This window comes from Lepidochelys olivacea (genome assembly GCF_965140295.1).
Source record: "Lepidochelys olivacea isolate rLepOli2 genome assembly, chromosome: 14".
Classification (NCBI taxonomy): Eukaryota; Metazoa; Chordata; order Testudines; family Cheloniidae; genus Lepidochelys; species Lepidochelys olivacea.
In genome coordinates this window covers 25,060,452-25,077,661 of record NC_140424.1, presented here as the reverse complement: position 1 = coordinate 25,077,661, position 17,210 = coordinate 25,060,452, and positions in this window count along the sequence as shown.

Sequence of the window (17,210 nt, the reverse complement as noted above, 5' to 3'; positions counted from 1 at the left end):
GCCCTCTCTTCCGTGGTGCCTTGTCCCACTCCCTTTGACCATCCACTTCCAGGTCTCTCCCCGCACTCAGTTCCTTGTCAGATCTGTCGCTTTTCTCTGCCTCCCGCATTCCTGCCATGCGGGTTCCTAGTCCCAGTCTCCTCCCACCCCCAGCTCCTCATCCAGTATCATCCAGCCAACAGGATTTCAGTCTCCCCCCTTCCTCACCAGCTCCCAGGGTCCTTGCCTAGCCAGTTCCAGCCTCAGTTTATCTCCCCCATCAAGCCCCAGTCTCAGACCCCTCATCCCAGTCTCCTTCTCCCCCCCCCCCACATGGTCTGGTTCTTGTCTTCTCTGTGTTTGGAGCAGATGGCTTCCTCCTCCACGCTGCCCAGGTGCCAGAGAGTGGGAGGGATGGGGGCTGAGAGCACAGAAGGGACACGCTCCCTGCTATCATTTCTAGGGCTCGGCCCACCCCATCCTGGAGCAGCCATCTCAGGGACAGTCTGGCTTCAGCCTTCACACCACAGCCCTGGTCTGGAGTTTGCTCAGTCATGCTGTGACGATGGCGTATGTGCAGCCCAGTCAGCACTAGGATCTGTGCCATGCTCAGTGAGGATGGAATCTGTGGAGATTTTAGGTGCTAAAGTCGCAGAAGTCTCACTGAACAGATTTTTTATATCTTGTCTTAACTTGGGCAAATTCTTATGGGGACATCAAAAAGCACATCCCTGACACGCAGCCCACTCCACCTCCCAAATTCCTGGTCTCATCCAAAGCATGGGGGTGCTAGAGGTGCTCAAAGAAAAAGTTACCAGAATTTTTTTAACATGAGAAAAACAAAGTGTTTTCCCCTAGCCTCATTCTCCAGGCTGACATTTTCCAGTAACAATTCAGCCTGAGGCTGGCACCCAGCACCGAACATTTCAGCCTGATTGGTTAAAGTTTGGCAAAGTTACAAGCAACTGAAAACAGGTTCTTATAGTAGGAATAGAGAACAACCATAATACCATGTTGTATTACAGTGTCGTTGTAGCCATGTCGGTCCAGGATATTAGAAAGACAAGGCAGGTGAGGTAATAGCTTCTCTGAGATCAACTTCCATTTTTGAAAGCGTCTCTCTCACCAACAGAATTTGGTCCAATAAAAGATATTACCTCACACATGTTTTCTCTCTCAACCATAATAATAGGCAGTGCTACCAGCCCCACTTGTCCTAATACCATGCACATTTGTTTAGATATCTTGCAGGGAAGACTAGTCACAAAAACAAGTATGCTCTCTTTAAATTAATGGCTCTGGGATTGCTCTGATATAAAATATAACCTAATTAATCACAAAAAGGCTGATTATTTACCCAGAAGTCTTTCTGTCACAGCAGCAGCTATTCTATTCCAAGTATTGTGCAGTCAGTTATCATACCTCCTGCAAGCATACTTCCTTCTAACCTGGCTGCCTTTGACATGTGGCTGCTCTGTTCAGCCTCCTTGAAACCCATGATAAATATTCAGAGTAACCTAGAAATTATTTGTATCCTTGTTTGTCATTGTATAATAAAGACGCTCTCTAGCAGGCGAACTGGTGTTAACCGGTTGGTTTATGCTTGGATGTGACTGCACATCAACATTTAGTACAAAATCATTTCTACTTTCATACATAAAACTATGTTTGAAGAACATCGAGGCTATGTGGTTAAGCACTTCAGAATCAGAAAATACAGATGTTAAGGTTGTGCGCACAACCTTAACTCTGGCCTCCATTGGCACATAGGGACATAGAAAGTACCACGACTACAGGTGCTCAGGAATGTTTGATTAAATGGTTTCTGGGGCCCAGGATGAATGCTGCTCTACAGAAGACCAACCCACTGCTGACAGCTTAGCGCTGAGGACACTCACCTGAAGTGTTGAAGACCTAGGGTCCCTGCTCTGAATATCAGTCTCTCTCAATACCTCCTGCTGCAGCTCTTCCATTTTGTTTAAATATTTATTGGGGCAGTGACTTGAACCACATTCTGTCACATCCGAGGGGAGTAACTTAACCTAACCGCACAGCTATAGCATCGGTCTCTCGCGGACTGAAATCTCCCATATTTTCATGGCATGGGAAAACCATTTCCCGCCCAACTCTAGCCATGACTGATCAGAGCATCTCATCCAGTTTTGTGCCTTCACTGCCATGGTCCATACCGAATGATACCTAAGGTTTTACATCCCTTCTATATTTCAGCCATGTCAAGGTTCCTCCCCCACTCTGAACTCTAGGGTACAGATGTGGGGACCTGCATGAAAACCTCCTAAGCTTACTTTCACCAGCTTAGGTTAAAACTTCCCCAAGGTACAAATTAATTTTATCCTTTGTCCCTGGATCTCCACTGCCACCACCAAACTCCAACTGAGTTTACTGGGAAACGTAGTTTGGACACATCTTTCCCCCCAAAATCCTCCCAACCCTTGCACCCCACTTCCTGGGGAAGGTTTGGTAAAAATCCTCACCAATTTGCATAGGTGACCACAGACCCAAACCCTTGGATCTGAGAACAATGAAAAAGCATTCAGTTTTCTTACAAGAAGACTTTTAATAGAAATAAAGAAATTACCTCTGTAAAATCAGGATGGTAGATACCTTACAGGGTAATTAGATTCAAAACATAGAGAATCCCTCTAGGCAAAACCTTAAGTTACAAAAGGTTATGGTGAGACCCAGGAATCTGGAGGAGTGTGCTCTAGTGGGTGCACAACCTTCTTCCTGTTCCTCCCGACCTTGGACTCTTCTGCTCCATCAGCTCCCAGCTATCCCTGTTCCAGTCCTCTCTCTTCCCCACCCTGGCTCCTTGCCACAGTCCAGTCTGCTCATTCTTCTCATCCCAGTCCCTAGCTCCTTGCCCAGCCAATCCTAATCTCCCCCTCTGAACTCATTGTCAAGTCTCAATCTCCCCCCACTCCCTGTCTCTCCCTTTGCCCACTCCCAGTCCCCAGACAGGAATAGTCATTCTATTTAGCACAGTTCCTTTCTCAGCCATTTAAAGAAATCATAATCTAACACATAACTAGCTAGATTACTTACTAAAAGTTCTAAGACTCCATTCTGTTCTATTCCCGACAAAAGCAGCATACGGACAGACACAGACCCTTTGTTTCTCTCCCTCCTCCCAGCTTTTGAAAGTATCTTGTCTCCTCATTGGTCATTTTGGTCAGGTGACCTTTACCTTTAGCTTCTTAACCCTTTACAGGTGAGAGGATTTTTCCTCTGACCAGGAAGGATTTTAAAGGGGTTTACCCTTCCCTTTATATTTATGGCAAGCCGTCTGATGTAACTGCAGATGTTCTCATTACATATTAATGCCTACGGGAATACTTTTGAGTTGTTTTTCGCTTCACTGGAGCTACGCTGATTTTACACCAGCTGAGGATCAGAACTTCAGCCATTCAGAATTTTACCTGGCATTCACTTTCTGAACATTTTCCTCTTTTGTGGCTGGTTGAAAAAAAAACCCTACACGGCTTGGCCAGGAAGCCCCGGCTGAGATGTCTGGTACTGGCCTTACTGAGAAGTCTTTCAGTTCTTCTGAGTTGGGTCAGTGGGAGAATTACAGAGAGAGATCATAAAAGCAGCCTGTGAAAACCCATGCTAAGAGAGGCAGGGAAGGGCTAACTAGGGGCTCATTAAAGAGGGTTTATAAATAGGAACTGGAGGAAGGATGAACCAATAGGGAAAGGGAAGATGAAATGCCATGCCTTAGGTTCAGGGAGCAAGGGGGAAATGTGAAACTGAGCACCATATTCTATTTAAAAGACACTCAGCAAGGCAAGGGCTGTTTTTAACTCTGCCTGAAGCTAGTGTTAGCTCAGATGCATGATGGCTTTTTTTGGACCAAGCAGAAGACAGCCCAGGATCTCACTCCACTGGGTCCCATCTGCTTCCATTGCCAGCTCAAGGCCTTTATCCTGACACATAAAGCCTTCAGGGGGGAAGGACCCAGCAGTGACCACATCCCCCTCCAAGACCCATCAGGAGAGCTCCTTTCCTCTGGGCAGTGCAGCTCACAAGCCCCTGGCGAAGCCCGTGTGAGCAGAGGACATACAATGCTACAATCATTTTAGGGTATGTTCCCAGGCACTGAAAGAAGACGTTCATGTCTATTCCCATGGTGTTTCCACTTGGCTTGATGACTGTTGTGAGAGGTTGTAGCTGTCTAGATAAGGAAAATCAATAAGTAAGGGGGTGGGGGGAAGCCAGATCATGTCAAGAGTGCTGAGGTCAACACACTGGCATTGGAATGAACCCAGGGAGGCAGACAAAGACATAACGGGTGTGAGCTACTGCACACATGTGCATGCTGGCATCAGCCAAGAACACAGATGTCAAGCACAGTCCCCACAGAAGTGAAGGAGAATTCCTGTGAGCTGCTGTAGTAGGCCTTTTATCTTTTGCAGTCAATACAGGCTGCTATGGTCAATGTTACGCACATCACCCACGAAGGAGAAGTGGTGGGCATGGCTCTCACACATTATCACTGGGCAAATGCTGCTGGAAGTGACTGTAGACAGGTTTGAGTTTTTAAATAAATTTACTTTCAATGTCTTCAGACCCTGTCTGTTCACTGTTCCAGCACCGGAGGTTGTGGGGAGGAATGAACTCCCAATGTGATGCTGTGGCCAAAAGAGCTAATGTCCTCCTGGGATGCATAAACAGGAGTAAGAGAAGAGAGGTTATTTTACTTCTGTGTTGGGCACTGGTGTGACTGCTGCTGGAATCCTGTGTCCAGTTTTGGTGCCCACAATTCAAGAAGGATGTTGATTCAGTTCAAAGGGTTCAGAGAAGAGCCACAAGAATCAAAGAATCATAGAACTGGAAGGGACCTCAAGAAGTCATTGAGTACAGTCCCCAGCACTTAAGGCAGGACTAAGTATTATCTAGACCATCCCTGACAGGTGTTTGTCCAGCCTGCTCTTAAGAATCCCCGATGATGGAGATTCCACAACCTCCCTAGGCAATTCATTCCAGTGCTTAACCACTCTGACAGTTAGGAATTTTTTCCTAATGTCCAACCTAAACTGACCTTGCTGCAATTTAAGCCCATTGCTTCCTGTCCTATCCTCAGATAGGTCCTATCCTCAGATTTTTCTCCCTCCTCCTTGTAGCAACCTTTCATGTACTTGAAAACTGTTATCATGTCCCCCTCAGTCTTCTCTTCTCCAGACTAAACAAACCCAATTGTTTCAATCTTCCCTCATAGGTCATGTTTTCTAGACCTTTAATCATTTTTGTTGTTCTTTTCTGGACTTTCTCCAATTTGTCCACATATTTCCTGAAATGTGGCGCCCAGAACTGGACACAATACTCCAGCTGAGGCCTAAGCAGCATGGAGTAGAGCGGAAGAATTACTTCTCGTGTCTTGCTTGCAATATTCCTGCTAATACATCCCAGAATGAGGTTTCCTTTTTTTGCAACAGCATTACACTGTTGACTCACATTTAGCTTGTGTCCCCCAGTCATTTCCCATTGTGTATGTGTGCAACTGATTGTTCCTTCCTAAGTGGAGTACTCTGCATTTGTCCTTATTGAATTGCATCCTATTTACTTCAGACCATTTCTCCAGTTTGTCCAGATCATTTTGAATTTTAATTCTATCCTCCAATGATTAAAAAACCTGCCTTATAGTGATAGACTTAAAGAGCTCAGTCTATTTGATCTTAACAAAGAGAAGGTTGGAGTGACTTGATCACAGTCTATGGGTACCTACATAAGTAACAAATATTTAATAATGGCCTCTTCAATCTAGCAGAGAAAAATATAACATGATCCAATGGCTGGACATTGAAGCTAGACCAATTCAGACTGAAAATAAGATGGAATTTTTTAACAGTGGGACTATTAGCCATGAATTAACCACTGAATAATTTACCAAGGATTGTGGTGGATTCTTCATCACTGACAATTTTTAAATCAAGAGTGGGTGTTTGTCTCAAAGCTCTGCTCTAGGAATTATTGTGGGGCAGTTTTCTTCCCAGGGATATATGGGAGATCAGACTAGATGATCACAGTGGTCCCTTCTGGCCTTGGAATCTAAGAGTACTGCTGACAGACCCTGGTCATCGGCGGATGGGATCAAACCTGGGACCTCTGGAGCTTAGTGCATGAGCCTCTACTGCATAAGCTAAAAGACAAGTGGCTGTTAGCTGAGGCTGTAGAGCAGACTCATTAATCTCTCTCTCTAAGTGGTCTCGGTGCCACTAGATGGGACAGAACACCGCACCCAAGAGGTACGTGGGTTACATATGCATGTTCTCCGGAACAGCCAATTTAAACAACAAATCCAAAAGTGAATTTTAGATTCTAAATCACAGGTACTCATATGGGAAACCCAATTCTAAGAGCTCCAATTTTCCAGTCCAGGAACAGAGACAAACCATGTAACCTCTCTGCCCAATCAAAACAGCCTGAATTTCTAGTACCAAATACTCTCAAAGAACTGCTCACAAGCAAACTACAGAACACGGCGTATTTGCAGAAATGATTCTATGAATAAAGCCAATGATGCGGAGTATATCACAATCTGCTCACAGATGGGTCTGGAACTCAAATTCAGTAAATAAATATTTAGTTATTCATGATTTCCCAGCTCTCATACACACAGAGCCAAGATGTTCTTCCCCAGCCCACGCCTGAGAGGCTGGGGTTCATGAGAGTTCAAATCCAAGGTCCCCAGTCCATAAAATCCATACAGGCCTCCCTGCCATCAGTATAGCAGGGGTCTGTGCAAACAGGCACCTGACTGCAGGATCTGAACCTTGAGCCCCAGGACAGAGCTCTGTGAATTTGCCATAGAGGCAGAATAATGTGGGTGGGTCTTACCTCCACCTGCTGCTAGAGGCCATGTCAGACCTGCCCAGGTATGCAGGGTAAGGCTGCTGGGCTGCTCGGGCGAATGGAGGGACTGTTGGCAGGAGGAGACTAAACAGCTTGGCTGAGGGGATCTGATTGCTTTCTATAAGTAGAAGGAGGGGCACAAGGGAGGGGCAGTGCTAATGATACTAGCAGTGTTTCTCAATGATTGCTCTGTGGACCAGCATCAGTCCCTCAGATCTCCCTGACACAGTTTAGGAAGGCAGCAAGCCAGTCCCTGGTATCAAAAAGGTTGAGAAACACCGAGCTGAAGGACAATGCTGACAGAAGAATAAATGGGTGTAACCTGACCATGAGTAGATTTTTCAGGCTGGAAATGAGAAGATTTTCAACCATCAGAGGAAGGAGGTTCTGGGGCAGCTCCCCCATAAATGTAGTGTGGGCAAACAGCTTAATTGGTTTTAAGATGGAGTTAATACATTTATTAACAGGATTATATACTGAGGTTTCCTGTGATAGTATAATACACTGCTGGGGACACCCAGAGCTGTGAGCCACTGTGTTGCCTCTGCTTCAGCAAGCGTGAATGTTGCTGGTGATCAGACTGTGTGTCAGCTGCCTGCCACACCAGCCTGGCTGCCCCCCCAGCCAACTCCTCAGGGCTCTGCCAGCCCAAACCTCGCCTAGCGGGTAACAACCAGCCCCTGAACTCCAGCCCCTGAGCTCCTCGTAGAGGTCTCTCTGTAAAGCACAGCCCCGTCACTGTGCAGTCACAGATGATATTAAGCTTGTTGCTCCTTTAGCGAGTCAATACACTGCAGCTTGTTCATTGAACTGGGGTTTGACAAACACGCTGATTTCAATCACAGCCCTGAATCAGTTTGCAGTAAAAATAAAACAAGTTTATTAAACAAGACATGGGTGTAAGTGATAACAAATATAAGGAGTAAAGATTGAGAGGGATACAAACAAACAAGTAAATGTGCTTTCTACTGGCTAAGGCCTAACTTAACAAGCTACAGTCTTTGTTTAAGATAGTTTCCTCTCCAATCTTCCATTTCCAGCAATGGCTCTCTCTAGCTCTTAGCCAGGCTCCCCTAGTGTCTGAGGTGCTGGCTTTCCTTGTCTCCTCAGGTGAAGAATAACTCAAAGCCTGTCTGTGTCTCCTTATATCTCAATGTCTGCCTTTGCTTCAAGGGTCAAATTGATCCTCTGGGGTTCAACCACCCCAGGGTGTTGAGGGGGAGGTGACTCCATCTTGACTGAGGTGTCCCCGGCATGTTCCAGTGTTATGCTTCCTATTGCAGTTTTACCATGTAAATGTCCCTGTAGGAATTCCTGACACCAGTGGACTAGGAATTGTCCATCCTTTGTGATCCAGGCATGTTGATTCCCCAGCCGCCACGTGAGCTTTGAAGTTTCTGTTTACTGCATATGTACATTGCAAACCCATCATCACTGATCACCCTGCTTTATTTGTATTCAAGACCTGGGCAGACCTGCTCTCTACTTTGTTCAAATTCAGACTTTAAACAGCATATCAGAGGGCAGCCAGAACTCCCCATGCAGCATTGGCACACAGGTTTCACCAGGATATTATTATCCAATGTGTTATGTGTTTTCAGATGATACCTCACAAGGCGTATTTTGTACAAATACCGTGGTAATGGTGTGTGGGGTGACTACAGGAGTGCCCGGGGTCCTAGAGAGCTGGTGGCTGGATTTGGTGACCCAGGAGATTCCTATGGCGTTAGGTCACCCCCAATGGATGGTGCAGAAAGAGGCAGTGAGCCTCAGTAGTAAATAGCAGAGCTCAGAAGTGGCTGAGGCCTGGGTTTTTGAGGAGCAGGCCCCAGCTTGTCTCCTATCGACCCAGCGCGTTACAGTGTACCCAGCAGTGTGGCGTTTGGGTAGGGGCTGTGTGCTAGGAGAGCTGGTCTCTACTCAGCTTGGCCACAAACATCATGTCACCTTAGGAAACATATTTAGCCTCCTGTGCTGTGCTGCTGGGTCAGTCTAATGGCTGATTGCCATATCTTCCTGCACACAACAGCGGTGTCCCAGGGTTTATGAAGAATTACTACCAAGGAACATTAATATGCAGAGCAGTCTGTTAGCTAGTCACCCAAGCTTTAGATAGTCAGTTAGTGAGTCGTAAGTAATAGCTCTGAGTAATAGCAGGAGAGCATGTTACTACTCATTAGAGAGAGATTGAACATCCCGCTGTGAGCGAAATACAGAGGCACTTACAAAACAATTCTTCCCGGCTGTGTTTACACAGAAACATCCCATGGCTGTTGGGATTTGCAGAGCTGCCTTGGCTGTGGTCTCCAAGCACCATGTGGGTTGCCAAAGTCTGAGAAGTGCGTGGAGGGCTTCATGGCACATCAGGTTTGCTCCTTGCCCATGTTCTTGGGAGCTTTCTTGTGAATCTCTTTTTAAATGAATATCCAGGGAGCTGCCAGCTTATGCTAGAAAAGCTTCACCACAAAGGATCTGGCAGCAAGAGCTAATGGCAGCCAGACTTGGGCAGCTTGAAGCTCATCCAGCAGCTGAGCCACCTCAACTTAGAGTGAGTTGGCCAGTGCTCATTGCAGCTGGGTGTGGGGAGGGGTTCATCATCTTTCTCTCCTCCCCACTCCTGGGGCAAGTAGCACAAGGTAGAGTCAAATAATCTGCCCCTAGTACAAGGTAGAGTCAAATAATAACCCCCATGCCACCCCACACTTTGTAAATTAGTTAATGGAAAGGTAGCGCAGGGTCACTGCAGGCAGAAGCCAACACAGAACCAAGTTCACTGATAGAATAGACTCGAGCCACAGCCACACTGGGCTTTGGGTATCCTATTGCTAAGTTCTGCTGTAGCTACTGAAGTGCAGGATAGGTAGTACCCAAGACTTCTCATCTCCAATAGGCTAGGCTGCTGGCTAGCAAATATTTGTGTAATGCATTGGGGAGGTAGGTTCCAGTCCCCCTCCAGTAGCTGGTCCATGTGAAAGCCAAGGATTGGTGCTGTAGCTGAAGTGGCATGGAGCTGTGTTGGGGTTTGCTGTTCAAACCCTGCTTGTGAGTCACAGAGCAGCAATTTTACTCCTTTTCTTTTCTTTTCTTTTCTTTTCTTTTCTTTTCTTTTCTTTTAAAAGCAGGTTGATTTAATCTGTGCAGTGAGAGAACACCCTTCGAGCCAAGTGTTACCATTAAAGACGTGTACCTGTCAATTATGGTGCAATAGCTGCAAGCTACAGGTGGCCCACATGCCAGTCACTCATCACACCTCTGGATTTCTGGGGTCCCATGCTGGCAGGTGGGAGGCAGGAGCTCTGTCTCGGGGCACAGCAACTCTTGGGGTTGATTGTTATTATTCAAGTAGGAGCCCAACAAGGGCCTGTGTGAGGGAAGCAGGTGGCTGGAGTCAGGGCGTGAGCTCTGCGTGTGCAAGGAGCATGACTGGCAAATACAAAAGTGCAGAACACTGGCCCTCATAATATCAAATAAAGGGGGGAGGGAAATGGCTTATGATATCCTGGGTTTCACAGGACGTAGCGTTTTTAAGGCTAATGAACATGGGCTAGGAGCTCCAATCAATTTCTCCACACAAATCCATTTCTCCAGGTAAGAATCACAAAGTGATGGCTGAGAGCCACAGGAAGACTCTGCAGCTGACATCTCCATAGCCTGAGCGAGATCCTGGAAAACAGGGCCTCTGGAAAGGTTTCAGGGGTCACAGAGGACAAACACTTTGAATGAGCTCCCAGTGTGACGCTGGGGGAAAAAGGGCTCATGTGACCCTTGGGTGCAGAAACGGGAGCAGTCAGGAGGAGGAGGGATTGGGCCTTGGTGAGACCGATACTGCAGGACTGCTGCAGCCCTTCTGCACACAATCCAGGATCTAGGGTTTCTTTCTAACACTTATAACACTTTCTAGGGTTTCTTCTAACACTTATAACTTAGGTTTGAGCCCACACTGTGTAACCTCGTAACCTACAAACGTGTATATCACTCTGGTGCCATTGACAGGCAGTTTATTCCCCAGTTGCAAGCACAGTGACCAGAGGGTTTTAAACAGGAAACTTCACTGGGGAGAGGGAAGGGAAATGACAGGGTAGACTTGGTTAAACCTTGCTGTGATGCTCCCAGTAGTGGCGCAGGAGTGTGAGTCCCAACCTCAAGGCCAGGGCTGGATTAACTCTCCTGTGGGCCCGGGACTATTAGATTTTCTGGGTCCCCTATATACACGTCTTTTTCCTGGGAGGGAGTTTGGTTCAGGAGGGGGCTGGGGCAAGGGATTGGGGTGCAGGAGGGGGTGTGGGGTCTGGGAGGGACTTTGGGTGCAGGAGGGGGATTCTGATCTGGGCTAGGAGACTGGGATGGAGGAAGGGGTGTGAGGTGCAGGCTCTGGCTGGGAGGCGCTTACCACAGGCAGCTCCCAGCCAGCAGCGCAGCAGGGCTCAGGCAGGCTGCCTGCCTGCCTGCCATAGCCCCATGCTGCTCCCGGAAGCAGGTGGCTGCTAACATGTCTCAGCTGTCCCTGTGGGGAGGCAGGCAGCGGGTCTCTGTGTGCTGCCCAAGCCCACAAGTGCCGCCCCTGTAGCTTCCATTGGCCAGGAACCGGCCAATGGGAGCTGCAGTGATGGAGCTGGGAGCAGTGCACGGAGCCACTTCCCCCCACCCCACAAGAGGCCACAAAGATGTACTAGCAGTCGGCCGCTTCTGGGAGCAGCATGGGGCCACGGCATGCAGGCAGCCTGACTGAGTGGCCTTCTGTACTGCGGGACTTTTAACAGCCTGGAGTTGGAGATCGCTGCCTGTGATTTATTTTTGCGGGGCCTCCCTTGAGCTGGGGCTCTGGGCTGCAGCCCCTAAAGCCCCTGCTTTAATCTGGCCCTCATCCCCTCTTGGGAGCCCAGGGTTTAGTCTCCCTGCTCCAATGACTCTTTAATTATTGGTATGCAGGGCAACAGCTTCACCAGGACAGACAGAGGGAGTCCCACATCCTGCTATCCTATAGCTCCATGGGTAGAATACTCTCCTGCAAGAGGGGTGACCCCTGTTCAAATCCCTTTTTTGCCTCATGGGTACTAAGGTGGGCACCTACCTCTGCCCTGGCTCATTCACACAAGAAACACATAAGCCACCTGACACCCCAGGACAGGGTTCCTGGTTGTGGGTTAGTAGCAGACCTAACTGCCTAGACTTAGGCGTCTATCTCTGGAGGAGGGCTAGGGCTTAGCACCCCCCCCCAATCCCCTCTAGTCAGCATCTCCCAAAGGCTAGCTTAGGCGATTCTCTGCCTAGAGCGTTGGCTTTTGTGGGTCCAAGTCTGCCATGTCTGTCTCTCCCATTTGTTGTATAGAAGCCTAGGTGCCTAACTCAGGCTCAGTGAATTGCAATATTCTTCCTGTGATTTTCTAGGTTCCTAAGTTAGGTGATGTGATGCTGAGAGTCATGGTGCCCAAGTGCCCTTGTGAATCTAGGCCCCTGTCCACATCAGCAGCCAAAGGACAGTTCTTGGACGGGAGGGGAGCTGTTTGTGACCCAGCCCCATTCCTACCATAGACCCAGCCTTATGGTGCAGCGCCACTGACCAGCCCCCCTGTGTTGTTGGGTGTGCATTCGCAGCTCTAGTAATGGGCTTTCGTTCTCCCAGGATGAGCGGGGACTCCCAGTGAAACCACAAAATCTTCTGCATTTCTGAGAAAAATATGATTTTGCCTCTACACATGCACACACCCCATGTCTGCTGCTGGGGTCACTGAACGGCAACATGCAGCAAATTGCTTCCATTCGCAAATGTTCATGCTTACAGGACATGCTTATTCCCAATTTGTTTTTTTACATGTCTAGCAAAGGGAGAGGAAGCTGTTGGGGTTGGCACTGGCTGTTAACAGTGTGGAGTGTTGAACAATAGGATAATCATGGAAGTTTGTTAATTAATTGTGTCTGTTGCATCGCCCACCTGCAGGAAATCAGGCTTTTTGCTGCTTCACGTGCTGCATGCTGGGAGAGTGCCAGATAACATGGTGACCCGCAGGATGCAGCCTGCCTGATGCAGAACGTCTAATCTGACCTCTCATCCATGACAAGGTAAGCAGTAAGGGCCAGAGTTACAAAGGTGTTTAGGCACCTAAAAATACAGATAGGCGCCTTGTAGGATTGTCAAGAACACCTGAGCAGGCACCATCTTACATTGATTTCCAAATAAATCTCTTTAAAAATCTGGCCCTAATGCTGTAGCACTAATAATAATGGACTGAACAAATGATTTTCCTTTCAGTAAATTCTCTATAAGCAACTTATGATTTCCTCCCATTTAATCACTGACTAGATCTGGGTGCGTAGATGCTTCTATCTACTCCCTGGCCTTCACCAGGACAGTTCCTGAGCTCCTCACAATCACTGCTGTATTTCTCCCCACAATACCCTGTAAGATATGGCAGAGCTGGTATAAAGCCCCTGGTACAGATGAGCATGGAGGCAAAGGATAGATTACATGGCTTGCCACAGCTCTCACAGGGAGCTTGCGGCTGAGCCAGGGATAGATCCAGGTGTAACACTTTCCAGTGTGCCAAAATGACTTAAGTGTCTGTGACGTTGCACTCCATATGTTTTATGGGAATATGCTTAAGAGTGTGAATATGATGTAAATGGAGTATGCTTTATGTGAAAGGTCTCTTGTAAGGTATCATAACGAAGGTTATAACCTACTGAATATATTCCTCCTATTTGTATGCATGTATCATTCTTGTATCTGAAGCTAGAAATATGAAGTATAACTCTGAGATCCTACTGTAATTGTGCAAAGGGTGGGCCATTAACAGTGGTTTAGAATCCTGATGGCTACCATTGAATAGGACAATCAGTTGTAAATGGCCTTAGTTACTTGAGAGCCTTCCTGTGAAGGTATGGGCCAGCCCATAGGGAATGGAGACTAGGGGTCTGATCTGACTATTTAGAAGGAGGGGTGGGGATCCAGAGATAAAAAAGATTCCCACCTTGTGCCAAAGCTATAAAAGGGGGTGGAGCAGGAAAATAGCGACTGCTCGTCATTAGAAAATCCCTGCTTACCACCTAAGATGTCTGCTGGAACTAACAAGGACTGTACCAGGGGAAAGGATTGGGCCCAGACTGGGAAGAACTCTAGTCTGTGAAAGAAGCTTATTGGAACATCTCTGAGGGTGAGATATTATCTGTAATCAGTTTCTTAATTTATTAGGCTTAGACTTGCATGTTTTTGCTTTATTTTGCTTGGTGACTTACTTTTTTCTGTCTGTTATTACTTGAAACCACTTAAATCCTACTTTTTACACTTAATACAGTCACTTTTGTTTATTAATATACCCAGAATAAATGATTAATACCCGGGGAAGCAAACAGCTGTGCATATCTCTCTATCAGTGTTATAGAGGGTGGACAATTTATGAATTTACCCTATATAAGCTTTATACAGAGTAAAAGGATTTATTTGGGGTTCAGGTTCCCAGAAAGGCTGAAAACTGGGTGCTGGGAAAGTCCCTGTTAACTGAGAAGCCCCTGGACTGAGTGCATCTCAGTTTCAGGGAACTGCAGAGAGGCGTGGGTCTGTGCTGGAGCTGACTGGAGTGTCTAACTCAGCAAAATAGGAGTGGAGGGGCAGCTGTTTTGGCAGGAGGGTTGTTCCCAGCTCATCAAGTGATGGTCTTGAGGGAAGTCTCTGTGACCGAACCCGTCACAGTGCCTATATCCCATTTTCAAAAGTGAAAGTCAGTGGGACTAAGGCTTCCAAGTCACTCAGGCCATGTCCACACTAAAATTATGTCACCCTAACTTACATTAGCCACCACAGTTATTACATTGCTTTTGTGGGCGCACAGTTGGCTCCTTGTGTCAGCAATTCATCTCCTCACCAGGAGCACTTGTATTGATTGTACTGTCAGCATGGGACATTGTGGGATGGTTCCTGAAAGACAGGAAGTCAACGTAAGCAATGCAGTGTCTGCACTGACACTGCATCAACCTAATTACATACGCCACCCAAGGAGGTGTGTTACTAAATCAGCGTAGAGAGACACTTATGTCAGCAGGAGCAAATTTAAGTGATGACACTTCCGCAGCTAGATCAGTGTAAGGCAGCTTATGCCAACCTAACCATGTAGCGTAGACACCTGGTGTAGACACCAGGCCTTAGACACTTTTGAAAATTTTACCTCCCACCCTGTCTCTTGTATCCCTGGCCAGTGCTCTGTTCACCAGACCAGCCTTCCAACCACTTCTCTGTAAGGCTCCTACAGCCGAATTCAAGCTGTGCTAGTCAGTTTCCCTTGGGCAAACAGACCATGTTGTGTGTTTCTTGTTCTTGACCGGAGGAGCCTGACACTTTGGTTCAGATTCCCACTGTGAATGGGAACATGTGTCTACATGAACATTTAGTTTGCGGCAGGCTGGGATGTGAATCTACTCCACGCCAGCCTGCTGTGCACTAACTGTCCAGGTGGATCCTGCTGACATGCCCTAATAGTTCCTCTTTGATCCACTCCCATTTCATAGTGGGGTAGATCCAAGTGCACTAAGGAACTGTTAGTGTGCTTCAGGAAGGTCCACGTAGACACTCAGGGCTTAGCTTCACTAAAAATGATGCACCGGCACAGCTGTAGCTTCAGTGAAGATGCTACCTGTGCTAATGGGAGGGGTTCTCCCATTGGCATAGGTACTGCACCTCCCTGAGAGGTGGCAGCTAGGTCAACAGGAGAATTCTCCTGCCAACCTAGCACTGTCTACACTGGGGGCTAGGTCAGTTAAATGTGTTGCTCAAGGGTGTGGATTTTTCACGCCCATGAATGACATACTTATACGGACCTAAACTCTTAGTGTGGACCACGCCTCTGTGCATGGCAGGTTGGTGCAGGGTAATTCTACACCCCAGCTTGCCTTGAACTAAATGTTCATGTAAACAAGCCCTTATGAATTCAAAATTTGTTTCCATGACTATTTTCTGATATTCACTGGAGATTCTCTGTTTTTGTGAACGTTCTATTTGCAGAGAATGACGACAAACCTGTCACAAAGGCTGCCAAAGCAAATTTGACTAAAACCACAAATGAATATTTGTGGAATTTTGTGTGTGTGAACACATGTTATATGCAAAGTTCTACTAATAACCTAGTGAAGAATACAAGAGGTGTAGAATTTGTGTAACAGTTGTGACGGCCTCAGACCAGAAGGCAATAAGAGAGTGGGGGAAGGCAGGTGTATCAGTCTCAGGATGAGCAGGTCCCTGTTCCCTGGATAGCCAAACAGGGGCTTCTCCAGGCCAATTGGGACACCTGATGCCAATTAACCAGTTAAGGCCATTAGGCTAATGGAGACAGCTGGAACCAATAAAGGTCCCACTCATATTGTTTAAAAGCTCTCCTTCCAGTTCCCTCAGAAAAGCCCCGGTGAAAGGAGCTAGAGGAGAGGAAGCATTGCTGAAGCCTGAAAAAGTGTGAAGGGTGAAGCTAGAAAAGGGGGACCACTCGGAAGTGGTCTAGGGAATCAAAGCAGTTCCAGTGGCGATGGGGAAGCTGCCAACAGCTGCTACCATTAGGGTCCCTGGGCTGGAACCAGGAGTATAGGGTGGGCCCGGGTCCCTTCCCACCGCCCCCCATGCTCTACATAGATCCCCTTGAGAGGGGAAGCAGGCCTCGGTCCAGGCAGGAGGCCGAACTGCACCTACTAGGTCAAGGGATCAACAGAGACTGTGGGGTATTCCCCCTTTCCACCTCCCATACTGGCCTGTGATTAAAGTAGCTCGATAGGCTGTGACCCTTGGCACTACCCTGAGAAAGGGAGGTCACATTGACGGCCTTAGCAAGCTTCTGAGGCCACTGAACCTGCCCGGAAGCGCAGGACCCACCAACCAAGCGCAGGCTCGGAGCTTTGTCACACAGTTCACTTGCAGTGTACTAGAGTGTTGTGGTGAATGGGCAGAGGTAAAACTCTGAATACAAAATAGAGCACCCTTTTCTAATACTAAATTAAATGGGACAAATTTTAAAAATAGTCTTATAAATGGTAAGTGATTTAATCTAGGATAGAATTTCTACAGCAAATGGCATGACTTTGTATCTCCTTTCTATTTCCTAGCATGATGATGAAAAGCAATAAATAAATACATAAAAAATAAATACTCTCCAGACCTCATAGTATTCATCTTAAGCACACAGACAGAAATAGAGATATGCTCCTTTCAAACTCTGCTGACAAAGGTTGCAAAAGCTGCCAACAGAATGGCCTTTGATTCTCCCCCCCCCCCCCAAAATATAAAAAAAGGAAACAATTGATATGTTTAAATTGCTTTATTTTGGAATCCATAAATATTTGTTACTGACAAAAGTGGAAAAATCCTTAAGACCTCTAAATTTTAC